The sequence below is a fragment of the Hipposideros armiger genome, unplaced genomic scaffold (genome assembly GCF_001890085.2).
Source record: "Hipposideros armiger isolate ML-2016 unplaced genomic scaffold, ASM189008v1 scaffold_86, whole genome shotgun sequence".
In the NCBI taxonomy this organism is placed as follows: domain Eukaryota; kingdom Metazoa; phylum Chordata; class Mammalia; order Chiroptera; family Hipposideridae; genus Hipposideros; species Hipposideros armiger.
Genome location: NW_017731436.1, coordinates 1,251,775 through 1,279,357, shown reverse-complemented (window position 1 = coordinate 1,279,357; position 27,583 = coordinate 1,251,775). Strand labels below are relative to the sequence as shown.

The window sequence follows — 27,583 nt, the reverse complement described above, 5'->3', positions numbered from 1 at the left end:
CTGCGAGGGGCGGGGCAGGACGCGAGAGGGCTGGGCGGGGCTGCGCCGCTGGCCTGGGCAGGCCCCTCCCCTGAGCCTGCACCTCGGCCCTCCCCCACGTAACCGCTCTCCAGGCCCGGGAGGGGCTTGGGAGGAGTGAAACCAGTTCTGTCGGCCTACCAGAGGATTTGGCGGAGCAGGGCCGGGCGATACTCAAGACTTGTCTGTGAAAACACCCGCATCTTACCGGCACGTCCCAGGGCCTCCATACTGTGCACTGACTATATCTGCATTGCTAATAAGGACCTCTAAGGAATTAGGTAATTTCCCAGCCCCAACCCTGCCCACCCCCAACACACACACACACACACACACACACACACACAGAGTCACACTCACTACACACTAATTCACACAAGACACACACATTCTAACACACACACACACACACACACACTCGAGGTGGTAGGAGTTGTGAAGTGGTAGGAGTTGCTAATAGTTGCCCCTTCTTCCGAAGGAAAGGGCTCAGTAGCCTCTTGCAGCCTGGAAGGAAATACAGGAAGGCAGCCCTTGCTCCAAGCCTTCCCTAGGGAGATGAGAAAGGTGGGTCTCTGCGAAAGCCTGGAAGCTTCGACTTCCCAGGGCAAGGGAGAGATGTCCATCTCCCCTTTGGCTAGGCCAAAAACCGCTTTTTCCTTTTGGGCCTGGTGTTTCAGGTAACTAACTAAAAGGCCTACATCAAATGTGAAATATCACTAAATTGCGCTCTCTTAAATAACAGGGTTCTTAGTTTCAGAATTGAATTCATCACCTACTAGGACAGGGCATCATGCTGGGCACTTCCGCAAAAAATGAACTCATTGCATTCTCACACAGCTGAACGGGGTTGCTATTAATATCTGCCTAGTAAGAAAAAGGGCTTAGCAGGCCGTGCTGTTTGGATAAAGTCATACAGACTAGCTGTTGCCCACCTAGCTACTCCAAGTTTCAATACTATATAAATTAGAAGTGACTTTGCCATTGACCTAATACAGTCAGTTGGCCCTCCAGACCTCCATATTTGAGACTGCCGCATTGGAGGATTCAACCAACCTGCCATTGAAAGTATTTTGGGGGAAAAATGTTTTGCTGTTGCTGTGGTGTAGTTAGGCCTCCGATGGTTTTGTCTGTACTGAACTTGTACAGACTTTTTTTGTCTTGTCATTATTCCCTAAACAATACAACATAACAGCTATTTACATAGCATTTACATTGTATTAGGTATTATTATAAGTAACCTAGAGAGGACTTAAAGTATCCGGAAGATGTGCATAGGTTATGTGCAAATAATATACCATCTTATATAAGGGACTTAACATCCTCACATTTCTCTATCCAGGGGGCCTGGAACCGATTCCCCAAGGATATGGAGGGAGGACTGTATTTTTCTCTGCAACCGTTTCTCATGAGCCGTTTTCATTTCCTCCTAGTATTCTCTCCCTCTTCTTTCTGCTCTGTTCTGCACAAGGTCACTTTCTTCTAAACTCTGGAAGGCTGGAGAGGAGGGAGGATTAAGGGGCTGTAAGGAGGGGAAATCCTACCCATCAGAAAAGGACGAGGGCAGGGCCAGGACTTGTGCTTCTCCTGCCAAGTTAACGTGGTTGGAGAACCAGCTGGGTCGGGTCTGGACACGCTTTTCTGTTCTGCAGTGCACAGGATTTTTTTTTTTTTTGTCACATTAACTTCAGTGATCTTTGGTGCCCCTGAAGGCATGTAGCACACCTGAATCATAAAGCTTCAGATGCGTTGAGTTCAAAGTTTTATTTTCTACTTTTAAAGCTCTCAATAAATTAGGGCGAAGGTAGTTGGAATCAAGCCTCCCGCCCCGGCGTTCCTCTGGGATTATTAAGGTTGGCTAAGCAATCTACTCTTGAGAAACCAGGTGTAACGAGACCTGGGTGGAGGGATCTGGGGGTTGTTTGTGGAACTTTCTCCTCTGCGGCATGTGCCAGAGTCTCTGGAGCAATCCTGCGAGCTTGCCACCAGAGCTATGCGGTGGCGACCTGCCTTTGTTGTGCAAGTCTCGGTGCACAGAGCATCCTGGCCTGGTATTTCTGGCTAGTCAAAGGCATTCTGGGCAGCAGACTTCCCATGCTTCTCCACTCCCTCCGCCCCCTTACCTCCACCCCATCTTCCTTTGAAGCTCAGTTAGCTCCTCGTCAAAGAGAGGTAATGCTTCAGAGCTCTGCCACCAACTGGAATAGTCATTAGGATTAAAGTGCTACAATATAGTCAAAATGAACATCCTGCACAAATCTAAGTTGATCCAAAGAAAGCAATTAATTCTCACTGTTCTCGGTTTCCCTTATCTGTATGTGGAATCATTTTGTCCTAGCTCGCTAATGTTTTTACATTTCCGGCAAAATAGTTGTTTCTTTCTAAGACTCCTTTTAAAATTATAGTGTTGGGGATAGTCAGCAATTCCTGTTTGTTCTCGGAGCCTGTCTACCTGCAAATCTCCTGCGGCTGTAGCAGCGAACGTGCTTTTGAATCCGGCTGCAGAGATGCCATTTGGTGTAATTTTCCAGGTTGTGCTGACTTTCCCCAGGGAGAACTCAGAGACCCTGGGACATGAAAGTGGGTTGAGACAGGAAAGGAGCTTAGAGCAACAGAAGGAAGGTAGCTTACAGTGGCTTCGCTTCAAACTCCTGGTATGGCCCCACAATCACACCAAAATCCTGTTCTGTGAGATCTGCCCACTCAAATCAGGTTCCCAACAACAACAAAAGAAGGTGGGAGTGTGAACTGTAGAAGGCTCAGCGGGCTCTGGAATGAGCTTGTTGATTTTATTAATGCCTGCCTTTTCATTCGAGTGGAGCTCAGGAAAAAACAGAGGCTGTCTTGCGGGAAGAAAACAAAAAGAGAAAGTGAACTACCTATCAAAGATAAAGGGAATCTTTCTCACTCTGCTTTGTACGGTGAGCGAAACCTACTGGAAGTCAGATTCAAGAGAGCACAAGCCCAAATCGATGAGGATATCATGCTGTCAGCTCCATGGGGTTTGGAAAAAGCAGAGAAATGACTCCATCCCACGTGACTCTCCAGGACATTCTCCAGTGATCTTCATGGTGACACCAGCTGCTTTCCCACCTCCTGTTATTTACTAGTGGGTGTTCTGTGTAGAGGAAAGGACCCCTTTCTATTTTATTCTAATATAGTGGTCATTTTTATAGCACTTTATCTCAGTGGTCCCCAAAGCATTTGACAGAGGAATCTAAATCCATCTATTATTATGAGGGAAAAGACAGACTTTTAAGGAACTGAAATGAGAAAAATCCTTTGGCTGAAATAATTTATCCTTTATTTCACAAAGCCTCTCGGTAACATAGAACCTATCTAGATGGTAAATAGATTCCAAGTCCTGGGGAAAATGACACAAAGATTATATTTTGTTTTTACTCTTTTGTTATACTGTCTGAGTGAATTTCGAAAGTCAATGATATTCAAAGTGAGGTAGTCTTTTACTTACACCCTTACAAATCAACATTGACCCTGTCCTTCAAAATATAAAATTAAAATCTAACTTTTAATTCCTTACATCATGGTGCAAAAGAGAATTGGTTATAACCAGTAGAGCAAGGGGCCATTCACAGAATAAGAGTTAGAAGAATTGCACGCAAGAGGAAATATAGAGGATTAATCTAAGTTACTGATTGTTCCTTTTCTCAAAATTCTCTCTGGCAAAGATTAAATTGCACCAAATATCAATCAGTTTTATGATGATAAGACTATCCAACTTGTTTCATTAAACAGTCTCCCTTCTCTTACCACTGTCCAAACAGGATTTTCCCATTTAGCAACCTATCCATCCAGAGTTCTGATTATACCATAACTTAGGAGATCCCCTGAATCAAATATTAATATTTGTATAGTTATTAAAGTATTTGATGATTTGTACAGGGACTCTAAAATTAAATATAGCACTGTCATTTATAGCCTTAGGAAAGACTATAAATGGAAAATTATTTTCTAACCTTTGGTTTTTGCTGGAACAACTTGTAAGATGACATATTTGAAGTGGTATGTATAGCAAAATACTTTTTTTAAAGAGCAGTATTTAAGCAACATCTTTTATTTTATATCGTGCAGTGCTTTTCAGACTGCATTTACCCAAGGACTCTTTTCCAAACAATAATTAAATAGAAGCCAAATAAATAAAACAGATAATAACAGAGGTGTTAAGGGGGCAGTGGAAGGACAGATTTCGCTCTTTCAACCCTCGCAAGGGCCACAAAAGCACCTTTGAGTGTTCACTGGGGCTCTAGGAAGTGTGAAAGCCAGTGGAGTAGTGTAAGACATACTAAAAAGAAAATAAAAGGCAGCATTTCAGAAGCTATTCCTTGCAACTGTATGTGTATGCCTTTGTGTGTATGTTTGTGAAATATCATTCATTTAATATCTGGTTCCTTTTTAAAAAATCATTCTTCATTCTTCTCAAGCTGTAACTTTTGCTGAGTTTTATGATAGCACAAATGGATTCTGTGTCTATGAGTTTCAAATTCTAAGTTTTTTGTTGTTTTGTTTTGTTTTGTTTTGTTTTAATCCTAACAGTATAGAAAAAGCCAGAGGGCATGTTAGGCCAAAACACAATATTTAGATACATATTTCTATCTTGTAGAATAACAGTACCATTTCAAGAAATAATTGTCAAATTATGATTAGGACTTTAGAGATGATTTCATCCAAAAACGCTGATTTTTTTTTTCAGTTGAGACCACTGAGGTCCTGAAAGCTGAGGGACTTCACCAGGGTTACAGGGGTACATTCCAGAATACAAGTCTCTCGCCCCGAGTCGCGTGCTTTTCCCAATATTCTCTGTATTGCATTGTATAAATTAATATGAAATTCTTACAAATTGACAATATCAAAATTAATTGAAAACGGTTGAATATTTCTACATTTCTTTAGACTAACCCAGTCTGATTCACATTTCGGTCATGGTTAAGAAGCACAGCTTGTGTTAGATCAGAGATCATGGAAGCATCCTTAAGCAACACCCGTGCCCTGCAACAGGACTTCCGGAGACCATACAGGAGACAACACTAAGGTACACAGAGTATCCATGCCTTCTTTGGGAAGCAGGGCGCATAAGCATATACGGAGACAAATTAGCAACAATGAGGCTGAGATGGGAAGGCTAAAACTGTGGTGTGGAAAAGTCTGGTCTTCTTCCACTCTGAGAGCCCCTTTCATACTAACCCTGTGAGCAGAAGGAGGGGAGAGATTTTCCCAGAGGCTGCCCTTCTCATAGACACAGAGCATTCAATCTCGGGCTGGGTGCAAAGGACCGTGAGTTTGGCCTGTCTTGTGTGTATGTATTATCAAAATACGGGAGGGTCGTGTGGTTTTTAACTAGTCTAAGTGTATTTGTGCATATGCCACATACACTTTCAAATTACATAATTGGACACTTATATAAGCCATATGAGTATTTCTTTAAACGTCATTCTCTTCAGGCTAAGTTGGAATTGTTGAAGTTCCTTTTGAGCTTTCAAGAGAAATACTAGAGAAGGGTTTGCTACGCACTAAATTAATACGCTAGTTTCCATCTTTGGCTTTTGGGCAGCTTTGTTTCTGCCGGGGAGTATGAACTCCTATAATGTTAGTCGCTGAGTGCCTCATTGTCTATGCAAGTATGTGCATTTCAGTATTCGTAAATGCATGTATTACAGTGAGCTACCACCACAGGCTTCAGAGAGGCAGGGGGACGGGGCGAGTCTGTAGGTGAGGTCGCTCCGCTAAGTCTATCGACAGCGACCCGAAGCGAGTCTCCAGTTGTGGGTTTACCTGTTGTCCACCGTAGTTTCACAAATGGACGATACCTGTCTGCAAAAGCATCTGGGTACTTGGAGCAATGATCATGCTTGTTATCCAGTTTATTCAGACTACATTATCCAAGATGGATTTTTTTCAATTATATGATCTATATGCAGTATTTACGTTTTCCTCAGAACAAAGCTAAAAGGAAAAAGAAAAGTGCTTATTATATATTACACCATTCTTGCTCACCCCATCTCACAGGCTTGGTGTGAAGAACACATACATTTGAAAATTGTAAGGGACATTACAAACCGTGAAGAATTATTCACATCTGTTGATATAGATACTTGTTTGAATTACATATCAGCGTTGAAAAGTTCAGGTGACTATTTCGACCCATTCCTATGAAAATACGTGCCACTGTTTTTTTTTCTTTGACAGCTTTATTGAGGTGTACTTTACATATCATGAAGTCCACTCATTGTAAGTATACATCTTACTGATTTTTAGTAAATGTATACAGTGTGCAGCCATCACTAGAATCTAGTTTTAGAGCATTTCCATGACCCCAAAAAGTTCCCTCGTGCCCATTTACAGTTAGTCCCTTTTATCTCCAGCCCCAAGAAAGCACGGATGTGCTTCCTGTCTCTGTAAAATAGCCTTTTCTGGACATTTCATATAAATGGTGTTGTGCAAATGTGGTCTCGCACCTGGCTTCTTTCATTTACCATATGTTTTTTTTTTAATTTTTTTATTTTTATTGGGCAATTGGGGAGGGGAACAGTGTTGGGGAATTGGGGAAGGGGAACATTGTGTTTTTCCAGGACCCGTCAGTTCCAAGTCAAGTTGTTGTCCTTCAATCTTAGCTGTGGAGGGCACAAGCTCAGCTCCAAGTTCAGACACCGCTTTCGATCTTAGTTGCAGGTGGGCACAGCCCACCATCCCATGCGGGGAGTTGAACCGGCAACCTTGCTGCTAAAAGCATGCACTCTCACCATCTCAGTGGCAGCTTAGCTTGGGCACAGCTCACTGGCCCATGTGGGAATTGAACCAGCGACCCTGTTTCTCAGAGCTCACACTCTTAACCAACTGAGCCATGTGGCCAGCCCTAGCATGTATTTTTTATATTCATCTGTGTTGTAACATGTATCAGTACTTGATTCCTTTTTATTACTGAGTAGTATTCCATTTATGAATGTACCACATTTTGCTTATCCATTCATCAGCTGACAGACATGTGTGTTGCACTGAGTTTTGGGCTATTTTGAATAATGCTGCTATGAACATTTACATACATATATCTTTGGACATAGATTTTCATTTCTCTTATGTAGATTCGTAGGAATGAATTGTTGGGTTTCATGGCAAGTTTATGTTTTACTTTTTATAAAAATGTCAATCTGTTATCCAGAGTGGCTATATCATTTTATATTTCCATCAGTAATGTATGGGGGTTCCAGTTTCTCCACATCCTCGCCACCACTTGATAGTGTCTGTCTTTTTTATTATAGCCATCCTAGTGGGTGTGTGTAGATATCTCATTGCTGTTTGATTTGCATTTCCCTAATGATTAATGATGTTGAACATCTTCATGTGCTTGTTAGCCAATAGTATATCTTCTTTGTTGAAATGTCTATTCAAATCTTTTGCCTTTTTTTTAATGTTACTTTTATTTTATTTTATTTTATTTTATTTTATTTTATTTTATTGATGAACAAGCGTGTTTTTCCAGGACCCATCAGCTCCAAGTCAAGTAGTTGTTTCAATCTATTGGGTTGTCGGAAAAGTCATGACGTATTTTTTTCTGTTTTTTGTTGCAAAAATGCATCATGACTTTTCCGACAACCCAATAGTTGTGTGATGGGAGGGGGCACAACTCAGTGGCCCATGTGGGGATCGAACCGGCAACCTTGGTGCTATGAGCACTGCGCTCTAATCAACTGAGCTAACCGGCCATCCCTCTTTTGCCTATTTTTTTTTTTTTTTTACTGAGCCATCCAGCCACCTGTTGGCAGCTCAGTGGCTGCTCAGCTCGGGCTGACTCGAACCNNGGGCTGACTCGAACCGCTGTTGCTCAGAGCTCAAACTCTTGAGCGAGCTCTTAACCAACTGAGCCACTCAGCCGGCCCTTCTTTTGCCTATTTTTAAAAACTGGGTTGATTGCCTTATTATTAAGTTGGACACCACTTGTCTTTTGACCATTAATTATCACTTCACCTTACACTGACCTCTTATATTCTGTAGCCTCTTATATTCTGTTGTCTTTTGCTGTTTCTAAACTTCTATACTGTCACTTAACTTTTAGTGCAAATACATTTTTTTCTCCAAATTTGATTTTTTTTTATTGAGTTATAATATTTTTTTAATATAATTGACATGCAACATATTAGCTTCCAATATTCAACATAGTGAATTGGTATTTGTATATATTGCAAAATGGTCACCACAATGAGTCTAGTTAACATCCATCATTATACATAGTTACAAAGTTTTTTTTTTATGATGACAACTTTTAAGATCAATTCTCTTAGCAACTTTCAAATATGTAATAAAGTATTATTAACTATAGCCACCACACTGTCCATTACAGCCCCATGACATTTATTTTATAACGGGAAGTTTGTATTTTTTGACCCCCTTCACTCATTTTACCTACCCCACCCACACCCCTCCACCTCTGGCAACCATGAATCTGGTATCTATATCCATGAGCTCCTTTTTTTTTCCTTTGGAGATTCCACATATTAGTGAGATCTTAAAGTATTTGTCTTTGTGTGACTTATTTCACTTAGCATAATGCCCTCAAGGGCCATCCATGTTGTCACAATGGCAAGATTGCCTTCTTTTTATGGCTGAATAATACTCCATTGTGTGTGTGTGTGTGTGTGTGTGTGTGTGTGTGTGTGTGTATGTACTACATTTTCTTTATCCATGTATTCATCAGTGGACACTTTCTCTAAATTTGATTTTTAAACTCCCTCAAGAAGATGAGCCCTTTTACCTTATTTATTTTTTTATAAGCCAGGCCTACCAAAATACTCTGGAAATAATGCATCCTCAATAAATATTTGTTGCATAAATGATAAAATGCTCATCTTTATATAAATATTGTCAGCACAACTGACATCATAATTGAGTAATTCGCATTGAGTTTTGTTTCTTTATAATTTTGTACATCAGAGGTTTCAGTTTTAAAACCGTTTTTGAAAGGGAGTGCTTCAGAATATAAACTTGGACAAACAAATTTAATTATCAGAGAAAAAGGGAATTCTAAGGGGAAAAAATTAATGTTTTATTGTAATTAATATGTTTAAATAAAATAAGTTTACATTTTTAGGCATTGCTTTTTTCCTGCAAGTGTCCCTGAGTGCCTTAACAAAAATAGCAAAAACATAATTAGTCACAAATGGACCATGCTCTCAAGTGTACCCACGGAGTAAATAGAAAGCAAACCAACCCTTCACCTATTACCAGTACTCTGGACTCAACATAAAAGATTTGAAATTATAAATATGAACTTATAAACTTATGTATATGCCTAAATAAAACAAAAACAACTTCCCCTATAAATAGTAAATAACAGGAAAAAAAACCACCAACTTTTGAGCCTTGCCTGGAAGGATGCCAAAGATATACACTTGAGAATATTTTAAGGTAATTAGCATTTTTGTCTCTGTGTCAGTAAAAATAGGCTTTTGCCTGCTACTAATTTTCTTTGGGTTAGTGAGACCATTGTATGAATGAAGGGCTGTTAAAGGCCATTTATATTGTGCAAACAGAGGCACAAATTAGAGAGGGCATGTTAATAAGAAGAAGGGGCTTATGAGTGCTCAATTATGAGCCCAGAACCTGTTTCTATTTTAGGGGGATAGAAAACACATCAATCTTGCTTTTAGAATATTTTCAATTAAAACGAACAGCACATAGCATACTAAGAACCAGCAAAGACTGCGGCCATGTGGACTTTGAATAATTCTTACATACCATCTTATTATCAACACTGATAGATGTATGATGGGCTGAAATATAATTTGAGATCCCAGAAGACTAAGGTCCCTGAGCTGCATAAGAAATTCTAAAGGAAAAGAAATATAAAACTGGACCATCTGTTTCCCTTTTCAGCATGCAACCTTTAGAGTAGGCTATTTGGAGGAGGATGCTGTTTAAAACCTGAATAGGGATGAAATATAGTACATGTACTCACAACATATCATTAACTTCCTCTCTCCTAAGCATAATCAATAGTGTCTGCAAGCCTAGTTCCGCATGTTAAAAACAAAGCGCAGTGTTAGCTGCACAGAGCGCTCACTTCTCCCCACACTGAGACAATAGTGAGTAGATCACTCTCCGGCCCCAGGCAGTGCCTCCTGCCTAATTAGAGTGAGCAAAGGGAGGCGTCCACGCTGCACACACAAGTGTTTGGGGAATCTGATAGTAGTTTGCATACGCATAAACCCAGTTTGCCCTGCTCTCGCCACTACTTCCAATTGCCTCATATCATGTTTTTTAGATGTGCTTATGAAAACCTTTCAAGCTATCGTCCCCAAAGTTACCTTTTCCCCTACGTAAAAATGCCTATTTTAGCATTACAGCTAACCAGGTAGCCAGTGTCCACATAATATTCATAGAGCAGAAAAGCACTAAATAGAACAGTGAAGGTGCCAGGAATGAATGTGTTTGGTCTCCAAGTGGAGAAACCACACTACCCCCAACGCTATTCAATAAGCCCAGTGCTGAACTTCTACAAACCATGATTGTATTGGATTTTTGGCTTTTCTTTTTCAGGTGGCGCTAGTCCTCTCTCATGAAACCTTTGGAACTATTAAGGCTGAAGTGCCATTTGAAGAAAAAAGAAGGCAAAGAAATGAGCCATAGGAAGCCGTGGTGAGTCATTTGTCAATGTATCCTTTCTTGAGCTCGTTGGGAAAGCCGGCTTCAGGGTGTTGGGATCATAGGCTTTATTTTGAATTTGTCTGTTATAACCTTAAAGCTTTCTTCACGGGAGAGACATAGGGCTCATGTCTGTACACAATGTCTGTTGCTATGGAAAGGTTTGTACTTAACCATATTACAGTGTTCTGTTAGGAGCAGGGAGACTGGGCTATCAGTTCATTTCTTTCTAAAAACTATGTTTTATGGGATAAAACAAAACAAAAAAACATGTACAGTATTGCCGTTAGAGGACAATTTTTAAGGCCTTTTTTGCATGGTATGTATCCAGAATCTATTCTACATTCTAAGTAAGATCCATAGTAGCCTCTTATTACAGAAGTTATAATAATGTAATAGATGTCACTTACTCGCAGTATATGAGTATTATCTAAGCTCTTCTGAGGTTTCCATCTCTAAATTCACTCCCAGGTCACATTTCTCATTTCCACCCAAAAATCAGCTGTTGGCTCCACAGGAGAGCTATCCTTTTTAGCATGTTACTTAGTGATTTGTTCTTGGTGAACAATTTCAACACAATAAGATTATACAGTGAGCACTTGCTGTTCACAAGTCCTCTGAAATGGTAAGGGGGAGGCTGCCCTAATACTGAAATCTTGGCGTGTCCAGAAAAATACAATTGCTCAAACACAATCTAAAATGTTTCAGTTTTCACAGTTTTCGTTGTATCGAAGGTTGCAGAGTACTGTTTGTTTCATTGTTTAGCAGTAATATATTGTATGGTGCTAAGCCCTACACTTACAGGAAAACATGTTGGTTCTGAGTACGGACTCTTGAGTCAGACTGCCAGGGTGCGAGTCCAAATAGGCCATTTGTAGCCTGTGAGGTCTTGGGCAGGCTTCTTAACCATTCTGTGCCCTTTCCCACAACTGTAACATTGGGATAATAATGGTACCTATTTCATAGGGTTAAATTGGGAATTGAATGTGACAGCTCTGGTAAAGCACTTAGAATTGTGCCTGGCACATAGTAGGTATGCAGTTAAGTGTTGGCTCATTTCCTTGGTGAACGTCTTCATCATCCTACAGTTTTTAATCTTGCCTTTTTCCATGAATATGCAGCCACTTCCCTTAACTCAGAAGAATGTTAAATGGTAGAATCGGGGGCAGTGTGCCTGAATGTTTGAAAATATGGGGGCTTGGGTGACTTTCCTGTGTCCCACAAATCATCCCATTACAAAAATATGATGGTCTCCCCATACCTGTGAGGGCAGCTTTGCCTTTTAATATGTCGTAACCAGGGTTCCCTCTGTGTCCATTGTCCTGCTCAAAGCTCCTTTCTGGTTCTAGCTCGTACAAAAGTAAAAAAAGCTTGTCCGGAGGTATATGTGTTACCTACGGCAAAATTTCTGTTTACTTTATTAACAATCCTTGTATGATACTAAATGTAGAAAAAGGTTTAAAATAACTTTGATAATTTACTCCAGCCTACGCAAGGCTTTACCAGTAATTCAAAGTATAATAAATGTAGACATATAGAAAAAGACAAAGAGCTCATTTTGCACATAGCCAAACTGATGCCCAAGGTTTCAGCCCAGACCTGGAATTCATTGTCAGTATTTGGCATTTATCCACGGGCTGTAGAATCACTATTAGCAGGCCTGTTTTCTTTACTCAGAACATAATTTGGTACTGTCAAGTCAATCTGGCTACAATTGAATGGAATTTTTTGTTCTTTAAATCTTTTTTTTCCCCCCACATTTCATTTATATACGATCTCTAGTGAGGTCAAATTCCCCTGTAAATATTATCTACTTTATTCTTATAACGTCTCTAAGAGATAGGGTGCATTTGTCTTTATTATTAGCATCTGGTGTTAGGAGATTCACATATACTTTGTTGGGAATCACCGGGAATAAATCTCAGGTAGACACTAATGGAAAATATAATAGGAGATAAATACAGGTATGTCTGTAAATGAAGATATTTTCCCACCTTTGAAATCTGTTGACTAAAAAGATAAAAAGTGGAACAACTTATGATGATTGAATAGTAATAAAAAGCAGCATTTAATCTAAATCTCTCCTTCCCATGATTACAGCATGCTAAATATTACTCAATACCAGAGAGTCTGCTGATGAGCTATGTAAATGTTTTCCAATAAAATTAAATAGATTAGAATTGGAAAGAGAATGTTAATGTTTCTAAGGCTTTTAAAGAGTCTTCTCTAAAAACTTCCCTGAAAAATACAATTTAGGACTGTGTCACCATGTCATCAGTGAACACTGTTATTTCCATGTGGATAGAATAGGCAGAGGCAGCCATCATGTTCAAGAAGTTCGTGTCATCTGTGATCCTTTATTGTTCATTCTTGTCATGAATTTTGCCTGCCGCTTTGTTTTGGTTGTCAAAGTTTGTTACTGAGACAAGACTAAGATCACCCTACTCTGACAGTCGCAGATTGAGTTGGCATGACGCACCGTGAGGTGAGTCTAATTGCTGTTAATATTGGAAGGATGAATAATCCTATTAAAAAGAAGAACAGTTATACAAAAATAAACAAGTGGAGGCAAGTCTAGATTACATGAAAGAAGGACAGCTTGATGAGGGGAAACCCATTAACCTGAAAGGAAACAGTTCTTTGCTTCCAATTTAGCAGTTGTGAGCAAGACTGCATTCATACTAAATCAAAATGGGAACAATTTCTCTGATTCATTTATAGACTTAAACATTAGTTTTTCTTATATGTGGAAAAAGAGACCCTACTCTGATTCCTAATTGTTCACAGACTATCAAAATGCCACGTTAGGTAGGTTTATGAGAAAACCTTCATCTTGTTCTTAAGGTGTTATTAGTCAAAAGAGCTAATTCTCTATTAGGCAGAGAGCCCAGTACTCTAAACCAGTGCTTCTCAAACTCGAATGTGCATGTGTGTGAGCAGGGGATCTCGATAAACTGCAGATTCTGATTTGGTAGCTTTGGGATGGGGACCAACATGCTGCATTGGAGAAGCCCCCAAGAGATGCCCATGCTAGTGATTCAGGACCACTGGGAAAAGGCAGACTCCAGACAACTATTTTAAAAAGAAATTTGCACAAATACAGTGTGCCTTGCTTTGTCATAATTTCAGGAAATTAAATGGCATTGGGATAATAATACCCAAACCACTTGCTTTGCCAATGGAAATGAAAAGAATGAGCCAATTTAAAGTTTCAAGGACTCTTTTAAAGACAACTGGAATTATGGGTAAGGTTGAAGCTGTAATGGAACAGGCTTCAAAGGCAGAAAGTCTCCTGGTTGCTGTTGGGGTTTTGTTCATAGCCTCCTTCAATCCCTCCATCCCTCCTTTCCTTGTGGCCATAGTAATTAGAAGGCTATTAGAAAACTTGGAAATATCCTTTCTATACAATAGACTTCACTATTTGAATTCATGGTGACTTCGTAAGAGAGAGCATTATGCTTCTCCTTCATCCTCCTACAAACCAAGTTGTTAAGAGAATGCAGAACACTGTGGAGATCTCACAGCAAGCACATGTCACCCATTCAATGACCAAGAAATGCTGCGTATTCATGGTTACATACTGGTAAGATCATCTGACACTCCCCAGCATGAAGTCTGGTGTTGTGGGCTCCCGAATGCATTAATCTCAATCAAACTTCAGATAGCTGAATATGAGGGAGAATATTTGAGTCAGGAGAGCTTTAAATGGGGAAAATGAGTTTCAGAAACTTGACTGCATGTTAAATATTCTAAATTTGGGTTATCATAAACTATCATTTATTACTTATCTGGTAAGTGTGCAAGGACAGCATAAACCTGAAAAACAGATGGAAGGAAATCAAATTATAGCTGGATGGACAGTATGTACATACATTAGTCTGCTCAGGCTGCTGTTAACAAAATACCATGGATCGGGTGGCTTAGACAACAGACGTTCACTTCTACTGGCTGATTTGGTTCCTTGTGAGAGCCCTCTGCCTGGTGTGCAGATAGCCACTTTCTATGTCCTCAAATGCCTGAAAGAGCGCTATCTCTCTTCCTCTACCTATAAAACTACTAACTCCACCATGAGGACCCTATGTTCTTGAACTCTTCTAAGCCTAATTACTCCCAAAAGCTCTCTCTCCAAATACCATCACATTGGGTTAGGGCTTCAACATATGATTTTTGGGGGACACAATTCAGTCCATAGCAGTACATTAAAGGTGAATGAAGATATCAGTGACTTTATAATTATAATACAAAGATGAAGACTTTTTCTTGCTTTTCAACTTATAATTTATATATGTATATAAAATTTTATATATATATATATATATATATATATATATATATATATTTTTTTTTTTTTTTACATTTGTCGTCTCTGAAACCACAAGCCTATATGTATATCACATTGATATCAAGTCTGGACATAATGTCCCTGGTGGTAGTTTCATCACATTGTTGAAAGTTATTTATTCTAAAATTAATTTTCTCCTACCCACAATATAACCTTTTAATAAAATAGTTGTGATGAACTTACTTTCTACTAACTCACATAATCCTACTTTATGAAGTCAAATTTACTTCCAGCATGTTAAAAAACAAACTATTCCTTTTGGTACACATAATTAGAAAGTGAACATAGTGGACAAATATGATATGGAAAGACTCCCTTCCTACTAAAATTCCTGGAAGTGATGGACAAAATGAAACAAATTCCCTAAATGTCAAAAACAAAGCAAGAAACCAAAGCCAAAGCCGTAAGTGCAAGCTAAGGCTGCAGGGACCCGCGGGGTCTTTAGCCCTTGATAAAGGCCCTTGGGGATGAGGATGGGCAGGGGACAGAGCAGAGTCAGGGACAGGGGATGAGTTTCTAGACTCACTGGAGAGGGAAGCCAAAGCCAGTGGCCTGCAGAAAGCCTAGCGCAGCGGGTCTCAACCTGTGGGTCGCAACCCCTTTGGGGGTCGAATGACCCTTTCACAGGGGTTGCCTAAGACCATCGGAAAACAAAAAGATATTTACATGACGATTCATAACAGTGACAAAATTACAGTTATAGAGTAGCAACGAAAATAATTTTATGGTTGGGGGTCACCACAACATGAGGAACTGTATTAAGGGGTCGCGGCATTAGGAAGGTTGAGAACCGCTGGCCTAGAGCCTCAGGAGAGCTAGAAAATCTTCACTCATTGGCCTGTTGAAGGAGCAAGGACAGTTGCTATTGTTGAGCCCTAGAATGGGCCCGGGCCAGGGAAAGGGCGTCATCGTAGAGAAATTGACACCAGCCTAGGCCACATATTGAGATGTCTGAATTTATACTATTTGCTTAGAAGGGTAGCCCAAGTCTGTTTTCTTGGAAGGACTCTCTAAGGCAGTAAGTTAGCATAATAATAGGTTCAGAGCCTTGAAACCCCTAGGAATCTGATAGAAACAAGTGCAAAAACACTCTGTGAGGTCGCTTTCACAGCCTAGGAGTCAGAAGCTGTAGTAATCTACTAGGGCTGCCATAACAAGACACCACAGACTGAGTGGCTTAAGTAATGGAATTGAAATAACGGAATTCTCATCGTTCTGGAGACTGAAAGTCCAAGGTCAAAGTGAAGGCAGATTTGTTTTCCCCTGAGGTCTCTCTCCTTGGCTTGCAGAGGGCCTCCCTCTTGTTGCCTCTTCACATGGCCTTTTCTCTGTGTGCATGCATCTTTGGTGTTTCTTCCACTTCTCATAAGGACACTAGTCATATTGGATTAGGGCCCCACCCTTATTATCTCATTTAATGTGAATTACTTCTTTAAAAGCTGTACATACAAATAAGTCACACTGGGGGTTAGAACATCAACATATGCATTTTGGGGGAGGGAGGACACAATTCAGTCCATAGCAAAGCCTCTCTCTGAAAAATAACTGAACCCATTGAAGATGAATTCACAAAAACCAAATAGCAACAAAATGTTATAAACTATATGAGGAATGCTACCAAAATGGAAAGTCATCAGAGAAAAAATCAAGAGAATTAGCACCAAAACAACTACCAATAACAGAACAAAATCAATGGCACTCTAAAATAAATGAGTAAAGAGATTTTAAAGAAGAATTGAAAACATAATGAAACAATAGCACACCATGGAAATAAAGACTAGGCAAATTTTAATAAAAAACAAATGAAAGGTTAGAACTGAAAATTATAGTAATTAAAATCTTACTGTGTAGGTTAAATAGCATTTTAGACACATACAAAGCAAAAATTAGCAAACTGGAAGACATATACAGTAAAACCTTGGATTGCAAGTAAGTTGGTTTGCGAGTGTTCCGCAAGACGAGCAAACATTTCTAGTACATTTTAACGTGGTAAATGAGCAATGTCTTGCAATACGAGTAGTTTGTTTCTGGAAAAATTACGCTTGCAAACCAGGGATTGCTGTATATGAGAAAATCACCTGGAATGAAGTACAGAAAGAAACAGATGGACAAGATGAAAGAGTAGTTCAGAGATGTGGAAGACAGAACAAGAAGGTCCAACATACACCTAATATACCTCAGGACTGCATAGGGTGAGAGTAGAAAATGGGAGACAGAATAGTGAAGAAGAAAATCAATACGAATTTTCTATAATGGAATACAAGAGTGTAAAAATTGAAGAAGTACACTGATTCCCAAGCAAGTAAAACAAAAACAAGTATATGTCTAGTTTAAGAAAAATCAAGCCATTCTAATAGTTCCACAAAGGAAATCTCAGTAAAGAACAAAAAAATTGGGGGTCGGCCGAGTGGCTCAGTTGGTTAAGAGTTTGCTTAAGAGCACGAGCTCTGAGCAACAGGGTCACTGGTTCGATTCCCACATGGGCCAGTGAACTTTGCCCGAGCTGCGCCCAAGCTGAGCTGCCGCTGAGCTGCCACTGAGCTGCCAACAGGTGGCAGGATGGCTCAGCTGGTAAAGCACGTGCTCCTAATGACAAGATTGCCTGTTCGATGGTGGGCTACGCCTGCCTGCGGCTGGGTCTGAACTCGGCACCTTGAGCTGAGCTGCCGCCCAAATGGCTCAGTGGATAGAGCTGCACTCTTAACAGCAAGGTTGCCGGTTCAACTCCCGCATGAAAAACAAAAACAAAAAAACAAAAAAATTGGTTTAATATGGAACATATTCTCTGATCATAATTCAATAAAATTAGAAATTAAGAACAAAATAATAGCTGCTAGGAAAATGAAAATGAAACATAGTATCAATAAAAAAGTCTGAATAATACAAAATATATTAAAACATGAATCTTTTTAACTATTTTGTCACTTCAATATATGCAAGAAAGGGAGTTTTTAAGGTATTTGGTGTGCAGTTGTACCTGATTATTTATAATTCTGGTTTCATAAGGAAATAATTTTTCTTTGCCTCATGGCTATTGCTGAGACTACTATGTTAGCTTCTGTCTGACTTGATACTAAAGGACTGTATGTATTTTGTTGGTACTTTGCAAAGTGCTTTCACATATATCCTCTCATCATCTAATTTCTCCCTCTTGGTGATGTAAATCAAAGATGCATTTATAACATCCTTAACTAGTGTGCATATCACTTACAATATGCAAATGAATAAATGCTGCTGGAATCAGAGATTTCTTGCCAAGCGATTTCGCTTTTTTTCGCAGCATATAGACTTCCTTCAAGTAAGCTCAGTGAGTACAGCCTTACAGATGAAAACTGCTGACGTTAAGGATTGAGGAGCTTGGAGACAGCATTCTCCCACTGATATTAAATATTAGATACATGTTATAACACATTTGTTGTTTAATTCATTTAAGAACAGCTTGATAGGGTGGCCGGTTAGCTCAGGTGGTTAGAGCGCGGGCTCATAACACCAAGGTTGCTGGTTCGATCCCCACATGGGCCAGTGAGCTGCGCCCTCGACAACTAGATTGAAAACAATGACTTGACTAGGAGCTGATGGGCCCTGGAGAAACACACTGTTCCCCAATAAAGTTGTTTTTTTTTTTTAAAGAACAGCTTGATAGTGGAGCAGAGACAGTGTAGACAGAAAAACTTATTTTTCCTTTAAAATCTGACTATGAAAATTAAATAGACAAGAATTTATAACATTTTTTTGCCAAAAAATTTTTCTTAATTGACTTAGAAAACATGATAATTTTAACTTTAAGACCTAAAATTCTATTGAGGATTAATGTTGGTGTAATTTCTTTAATGCATCACCCATAGAGGTCGGCTTTGGGAGGATTTCATCACTGAGCGTGTTTGTAGTGAATTCCGGTTGCTAGTCCAGATAGACAGGACACTGTGTCTTGAGAAGTATTGCATAGGCCCAGTAGCATTGTTTTTTTCTTTTCTTTCTTTCTTTTTTTTTTTTTTGATATGTGTTACTGAGGTGTCTGTTCTTTGTTGCGTTGTTTCTGCAAACTTGACATAAACTCTTCCTATTCACTGACTTCCACAAGAAATATAATCAGACCAATATCCGTAAAGATTTGCTAAAGGTTTGTGGTGGCATGAGGAGGGGTTACATTCCACACTGTTTACACTTGCACCCCACACCTCCGCTGAACATCTCTTATCCTTATGTCACCTTTTTCCTGGTCCCCAGACACCAGGATTCACCTATGAAGATACACTCCAAAGAGAGAATTGCAATAGAAATTATTTTTAGAATTTGGCAAAGTAATTAAGGATGTAGTTCTGAGCAAGGCTTGAGATCCTCATGAATGTTCTATGCCTTATATTCTTAATATATTTTATTCTAAAGTTTTCATGAGACATGAAGATGGTCATCATTATTCTTTGACTTCTCATTGTTCTTTCCTAATTTTTGCTTCTTTCTGAAACATAAATGTATCTCTTTGAGGTAATGACTACGTATTGAAGTTACATCAAACTACTGTTGGATTCTAGGAAAAGCCGTGACATATTTTTTCTATTTTTTTTGCTGCAAAAATGCGTCATGACTTTTCTGACAACCCAATATCATAAGATAAAATCAAATAGAAGAATGCATTTCCTTTGAAAAATTGATTAAATCCAGTTTCTCTAGTAAGAGATTTATTTATTTATTTATTTATTATTATTTTTTTTTAAAGATTTTTTTATTGGGGAATTGGAGGGATGGGAACAGTGCTGGGGGGTTGAGGGAAGGGGAACAGACAAGTTGCTGTCGTTTTGTTCTTCAATCTAGTTGTGGAGGATGTTGCTTCACTGGCCCAAGTTGGCACCATCATTGCGCTCTTCTCTGGCAAGGCAAATCAGTCGCCGGCTTCTGGACGGCCGCTCACTGCGGCTGCTGGCCGCTCACGCTGGCTGCTGGCCACACACGGTAGCCCATGGCAATCCACTGCCACAGGGACTGCAGCCCACGCCGTCGCCAGCGACTCATGGCATCCCAGCTCCAGGTTGAGCTGTTGTTCAGCATCTTAGCTGCGGAGGGCAGTGTCACTGGCCCTCATATGTGGGATCCGAACCGGGGCCCTCTGGCATCCCAAGCGAGTTCTTAACCATCACGCCACTCGGCCGGCCCTCTAGTAAGAGATTTAAATAGAAATGATTTTAAATCAAATTCAACCTGGATAAGGGGTCTATTGGTAAAACTAGGAACATCTTTTTAAATAGAATGTTTATTATACTTTCTTGGAAAACATCTTTAATATGTATAATAAGGTGTTAATATCCATTTGTTCTTTCATATCAATAAAAAGGTAAACAAGTCAATTTAAAAACAACAATTTGCAGGGGAAAAAATGATTGATAAACATCTACAAAGTTCAGTTATAATTGAAGAAATGAAAACTTCTAAAATTGAGAAGTGAATTTTTCTCTTTTCTGTTGCTAGGGATGAAAATATTTGTGGTGAGTGGGGGAAATTCGCAGTTTCAGATACCATCAGTAGGAGTATAAATTGATACAAACTTTTTAGAAAGCAATTTGGCAGGATGTATTAATATTTAAACTTTAACATATACATGTTACTTTTAAATTTAAATACATCCTTTGATCTTCCAGTTCCATTCAGAAATTTATCCTATAGTTTTTTACACGAAAGAACAATAATCAATACCACATTATTTGTAAATAGCCAAAAACCAGCTGAAGGCCCATGCATTAGGATCTTGTCCTCTTACACGTTATGGCACATCTGTGCTGGCATGCAGATTTTTAAAGCAAGGAAACAGACCTGCCGCAAAGAAATCCAGATACATTGTTTTGGGCAAAAAACAAGCAAGTTGGAGAACCTATGGAAGACAATCCTGTTTGTCTAAAATAAATAAATATTTTACGTATATGCTCTGGAAACAACCCTGGGAAGTAGAAGAGTGAGTAATTTTGTTTTGTACGTATTCTGTGCTGGATCATTTCTTTTCTTTTCTTTCTTTTTTTCTTTTTGGTTTTGCCGTTGTCATTGTTGTTCCATTTTGTTTATTTCTGTTTGCTTGTTTGTTGCCATGAGCACATATTATTCTTATAAAAATGGATAGCTAACGGCGCCAGTCATTTTTACCTATATTAAATATTTTGTTTCAATTTTCCTTAAATCTTCTGCGAACCACAGCATGTAGGCTTTTTCCAAGAACAGGAACAAGAGCAGTCATGTCACCAGTCCCTTTTCCTCTCTTCTCCCTCGTGGCACCGCTGGCGGGGAGACTCCCCTTTAATAGTTGACTAAAGAGATGAAGGTGTCTCCGAGGTCAGAAGAAGATGCTTAGGGAATGTGCATACCAGGTCTGAGGGAGACGAGGGCTGGCTGGAAAACAAAAACTAAATGTGCTTTGGTAAAGAACCTACGCGTGTATGTGGCGCTTGGTCATCTCCTTTCGTACTGTCTCACGCAGGAGCTATTAATTACAAGAAACGGAATATAGAGAGGAATTAAGGCACAGCGTGAAGCAAGTATTTTAAGTTCTCTTTTGTAGGAGAGAACCAATTCCACGTAACTCTTCCAATTCTAAATGGAAGGAACAACCAGAAGCAAAAGTATTTTGCTTCACATCATACAGACGTCAATATGTAGACAAAAAAATATTCATGCTACAGGAAAATGGCTTTTGCAGACTGAAAAGCAATCGTGATATACTTAGAAATACTTACTTCAGAGAGATTTTCTGTTATTGGACTCAATGCACTGGGCGGGGGGTGGGGGGGAGGAAAAACAGAGGGAGACAAATAGGTTTTTCTAATAGCTGTTTTATTTTTTCCTCTTATTTTCTCATTTGATCAAATTTTCTTGCAAACGCCTCTGTAGGTTAAAGTTTATTTTAGTAGGCAGTGCCTTGGTTGAAGCTGCTTTTCAATAGGGAGGAGGACGGATTAAACTGCCCTCTAACTGCAGCCCTCCCTTCTCCCTAATCTCACTGTAGTTTCTTTAGAAATGAGGCACTTACATATCCCAAGGGGTTAAATGGAGAATTCTGCTGCAGAGGAGAAAGTAGAGAGTTTACTGCATTAATCATTTAATAACATCAATCACACATCCACTTGGGCAGTTAAATTTCTGTTGAACAAAGTACAGAAGTACCTGGGGAATGTGCCCTCTTGGTAAGTGGTGTCATTAGACATCTGTCGTGAAGGGCCTTGTAAAAATATATCTGGAAACAAAGTTACTCTAATGCTGACACAATGCTAGGCACATGGTGAGTAGTACTCTGTAAAAATTATTGAGTAAATAAACTCCAAAATAAATTATCATACCAATTCCCTAAGCGGACCATGAATTACCTTTTATCCAAACTCGTGTGCTCATTGCAGCAAGAATTATCTTCCTTAAGTGCCACTTTGATTTTTCAGATCCATTTTCAGAAACTATAATAGGTCTAAATTTTTGCTCACATAAAATCTATATTGCTGATCCATGTTGAAAGGTCTTCTAACAATTGGTTCTCTTCTCCCTAATTTAATTTCCCTTTAAAAAAATGATTGTATATTCATATTACCTTTGCTGGCCTGCAACACGTGTATTTGCCTCATAGTTTGCTTTCTGCAGCCCACACGCTTCCTTTGCCTTCGACAGTGACTTTCACCCTGTCCTTTACCATCCCAGATCAATCCCATTCTGCTCTTGTCATTTGTCATCCCAGCCAGCTTTGCAGAATGTAAATGCAGAGCACCGTATTTACAATAATAACTTCTAGAGAGTTTTATTTCTGTTTTACACAACTTCATGTCCATTCAGTGCAGTCTTAATTATCTTTAGTGGAATAGTGGAATATAAGCACATTGGAGGCAAAGGCTGCTTTTACGACTTTCTCACGCTCACTGAAATGATAACATTTACAAGAGGCTTCATGACAGTTAATTTCAAAGGGTATGATAACATCTCAGAAAAAGATCAAAGTGACTTAGTTTAAAAATTAAAAGAAATATCATATTGATGGGCCATATCAATATCATATTGATGAGTTAATAATGAAAAAGTATCAAATATTTGCAAATCGACCTAAAACTATAATGAAATTCAAATACAAGCCCCAATTGTTATAGATCTATGTTTTTATTATTTTATTCAAATATTAAGAAGAATCATTCTAAAAATTCATCTTGAGAAAAATTTTAAAAATTGATTAGGGAGGATATATCATATCAGTTATTATACCAATATTTAAAAGGTAGAATAATTAAAGCTATGGCACTGGTAGTGTAATAGATATATAGATCAACAGAACATAACTGAGAGTTTTAAAATGATCCAAGTACACAAGGAGAACTTAGTTCTTTCTAGGGATAGCACTTTGTATCAGGGGATTAGGGATGACTTATTCAATAAAGGTTGAAGTATTTGATTAACCCCTTGGAAAAATAAAAATTTGAATCCCTACCATATAACAAAATAAATACTGGATGGGTTAACAATTTCAAAGTAAGTCAAATAAAAACAAAACAACACATAAAAGTGTTGGTGCATATTGTGGGAAAATATTTCTATAATTTATAAGAAGAGAGGATTTTCTAAAAATGATACCAAAGACAGGAAATAAAGAGGAGGAGAAATCCTGATAAAGTTTTAAAACTCTTCATGAAGATACCATAAACAATGTTTTACAATAATAGGTTGACTGAAGAAAATATTTATAATATATAAGGCAAAGGGTTAAATATTCAACATACAGTCTTTTTAACAATTAGAAAAAGTATGCCTCGATAGAAAAATGGGCAAGAAACTTTTAAAAAGCAGAATAAAAAAAGGGTAAACACAAATGGCAAACAAAGTTTTAAAAACCTTTAACCATCCTAGTCATCAAAAAAGTCTATCTGATTGGCAAACATTGAAAAGAATGATACCTAGTGTTGCAATGGATATGCAAAAATGGAGCATTTTTATACACTGCTGGTGGAAGTCTACTGTTTTATAGTCTTATGGAATGATTTTTGGCAATACATCTCAAAAGTTTTTTAAAAAAGATATATCCCATGATTTATACATTTTATTAGACAATAATAAAATGTAAGAAATAATTTTAAACAATAATAAAATGTAAAAAAATGTAAGAAAATATATGCATAAAGGAATGCTTATAACAGCTGATCATTATAGCAAAATATTTGGGAAAATGTGTGTTATTTAGGAAAATCCCAAATAATAATAGCTTCAATACGGTAGGAATTTATTTTCCTGCCATGTAATAAAGTCCCAAGATAAGCAATCCATAGTTAATATTGTAACTCCGTGATCAGCAGTGACCTGGGTTCCATCTGTGTTTTGTCTATAATCTCTTCAGATTTTACCTTGTTGTCCAAGATAGTTATTTGATCTCCAAGTATCTCATCCATACTCTAGCCAGCAGGAAGGCAAGAAGAAGAAAAGCACAATTCTTCTTCTTTTTTTTTTAAAAATTAAAGTTTGTTGGGTGACAATGGTTAGTAAAGTTACATAGGTTTCATCAACAGTTCTTTTTAAGGATAGTTCCTGGAGATTGAACATAACGTTCCAGTTTGGTAACACGGCCACACCTAACTGCAAAGGAAACTGGGTAATAAGCCTTTATTCCAAACATCACCTGCCCAGCTGAAACCAGTCTTGTTACCAAGGAAAAAGAGAAGAAGGGATGTTAGGGGTCAATCTGCAGTTGCTGCCACATAACCAAAGTGTTGACTCACAAATTGTTCAACAACAAATAAATTATGGTACAAATAAATTCAGACAGTGAAATACTACACAATTGTTAAAACATTGATATGGATCTGTAATTATTAACGTGAAAAGATGCACAATCTATTATTGAATGACAAAAGCAGTTCATGAAATTATTTTTATAGTATGAGCCTATCATCTATTATTTATCTATCTCATTGCCCTTGCATATATTTTGTGTATCCTATCTATCTACCTATTCATCCATCTATCCATCTATCCATCCAACTTCTATCTATCTACCTAATTACAATATCTTGAAGTGCTTTTTAGTTTCTAAATTGATAGAATTTCTAAGTTATCTTGTTGGTTTTTAAATTCCTGACTATATTGCATTGTGATATGAAATGAATACTTTGGTATTTGTTGTGACTGGATGGTGGTCACTCTCTGGTAATTATCTGTTTTCCCTAATTATTGGGGGTAGGATTCTGTAGATGTCCATTAGAACAAGCTTTTTAAAATTATGTTGTTCAAGATATTTTATACCTTCTAACTATTTGTAGCCTTTCTATATCAGTTTCTGAAAGATGTGTGTTAAAATACCCATCATGCTTGGGGATTTAATCATTGTTTTAGTATATATATCATTATTTGTCTATGCATATTTTTGAGGCTATGTTTTTGGGTGCATGCATTTTCTTGGTAATTGTTCTTTTTATCAGTAAATAATAGCCCTTTTATACCTAATACTATTGCCTCAAGTTTTATTTCTTCTAATTAATATTGTCTTTCTACCTTTACTTGTTTAGTCTCTACCTGGAATATATTTCCCATAATTTTATTTCAAATTTGGGGAGTCATTTTTATTTATACTTGCGAAGGGCATACAGATAGAATTTATATTTCTATTCAGGTAAACTCTACTTTTTAACAGGGGAATTTAATGTTTACATTTATTAGGATTGCTAATAATTGGATTTATTTATACCATTTTATTGTATGTTTTTTATTTCCATATTTTTTTCTTACTATTAGGTTTTTTTTCTGCTTCCAGTTGGATTGATTCAGTTTGTTCTTCTTTCCCCCCTCCAGTGTTTTGGAAGACAATCTATTCTATTTCTTTGAGAAGTTACCCTTAAATTTTGAATATGCCACACTTAAGAAAGACTAAAGTTAATCAGTAGCTGTTCTCTCTTTTCTCATGTTTTTGTCTAGTTTATTAGTTTCACCTGTGCTTAAGTCTCCCCAAATTAGCCTTTACTGTTAGGATTGTGGGGTATCCCATACATAACACTTCTCTTTCTCTCTGGCATTCGGAACCAATATGGAGAAAAAAAGGGAGGAGAGAGGCAGAAATGAGATTGAAAATCAAAATACAGTCTTAGCTTTATTTCAGAGAAAGGTGATTGGAGAAAGTGCTTTTAGATCTGTGGCCAGATGGGCTCGCTGATACTTTATTCCTGAATTAGATAGATTTCGGCCCCGATGGCGTGGTGAGACAATAGCAGGTCTCCCGAATAAGGCAGGTCCTCACCACCTGGACACAGGCAGACCGGAGCGTTCATCCTCGGGGGGCAGGCAGATCTGGAGGGGCTGAGCCAAGCATGTTGAGGTCTCCTCCTCAACTTTCCAGTCCTCCTGCCTTGAGGGGGAGTGAAAGGTACAGAAAGAGCTTAAGCATAATTTTATAGATCACTTGCAGAGATTGAAGAGGAACTTTTCTTCTTTCTGCGAACATACGAGTATGAGTGGGAAGTAATTGCTTCTCTAACAGTTATTACTATTGTTGCTGTTTTGTTAATGTTGTTTCCGATAGCCTCTGCTTAAGGCCGATTTGTCATTCAGCTTGGGGCTCTTAACCTGATGGACCCTCTCAAGGCTCTGAAACCAGGAGGAAGCAGCAGCCCCGGGAGAGTCCGAGGAATGGAGTCCTGCCAGCCTTCGGGTCATTTTTCTCTCCCTGGTGGTGGCCTTGGAGCTGCAGGAGAGGGGATGGGCATTGCGCAGCCGCCGCCAGTGACAACCTGCTCTGCGAGGACCCCGTGGAACGTCAGCATCTTCCCCAAAGAGAAGAATCTGACAGACACAAGTCCACTCCCAGCTTGAGGGCCATGTGACTTGGCACACACCGCTGCTGGGAACTGCCCGGGCAAGGTAGGGGGTGGGAGGGACACTGGGTGTGGCGAAACCCAGCCGACCTTGATAAACTTGCTGTGACAGTGAGATCAAAGGGCTGAGGTTATCTGAAGACTCCCCCCAGTGCCGGTAACAAATGTGAAGCTAAATAAACTTTTCTAAACTTGGACTGATTTTTAAAAAGAGAACAAATTTTGACCAACTGTGTTAGAAGACTGATTTATCTTTATACTTCTTTATAGAGGATGATATTTAAATTTTATTTTCACATCAAGAGGTGAGCAAAGAGTATGCAGCCAAAAAAATGTAGGGAATAAAATGTATTATAGAGGAGAGGAAATTATAATTAAAAGAGTGTATTATATTCCTGGATTTTGTGAGGTTTTGTAGCATTTAGCTACAGTTTAAATTTTTATTTGTTGTGATTTCTATTCTCATTCTAAGCAAATGTAAACTTTTGTATCTCATTTTCTATGAATACTTTCCTTAGAAAGGGTTCCCCAAATTATGAAAGCTTTAAGTCCCACAAAACAATGATCCACCCTTGTTTTTTCAGTTTTACAAAAACACTTGCCAATTTCTTTCCTTCCCTGTGCTCCTTGTTCCCCACGTCCTTTTTCTGGGTCCATTTTCCTTCGTAATCAAGTACAGCTTTTAGTAGTTCTTCCAGTGAAGGCCTGATAATGGTAAACTCTGATAGGCTCATTATTCAGCCCTCGCTCTTGAGTGGGTAAAAAACTC

General features: G+C 38.6%; 1 long non-coding RNA gene across 1 annotated transcript; it reads left to right on the top strand.

Moving 5' to 3' along the window:
- The first annotated feature begins 141 nt into the window (after positions 1-141).
- Positions 142-27,074, top strand: LOC109383579 (uncharacterized). Its single transcript, XR_002124226.1, has 4 exons — positions 142-299; positions 4,927-5,065; positions 10,564-10,662; positions 26,523-27,074. It is a non-coding gene; the product is annotated as an uncharacterized LOC109383579 (long non-coding RNA).
- The last annotated feature ends 509 nt before the right edge of the window (positions 27,075-27,583 follow it).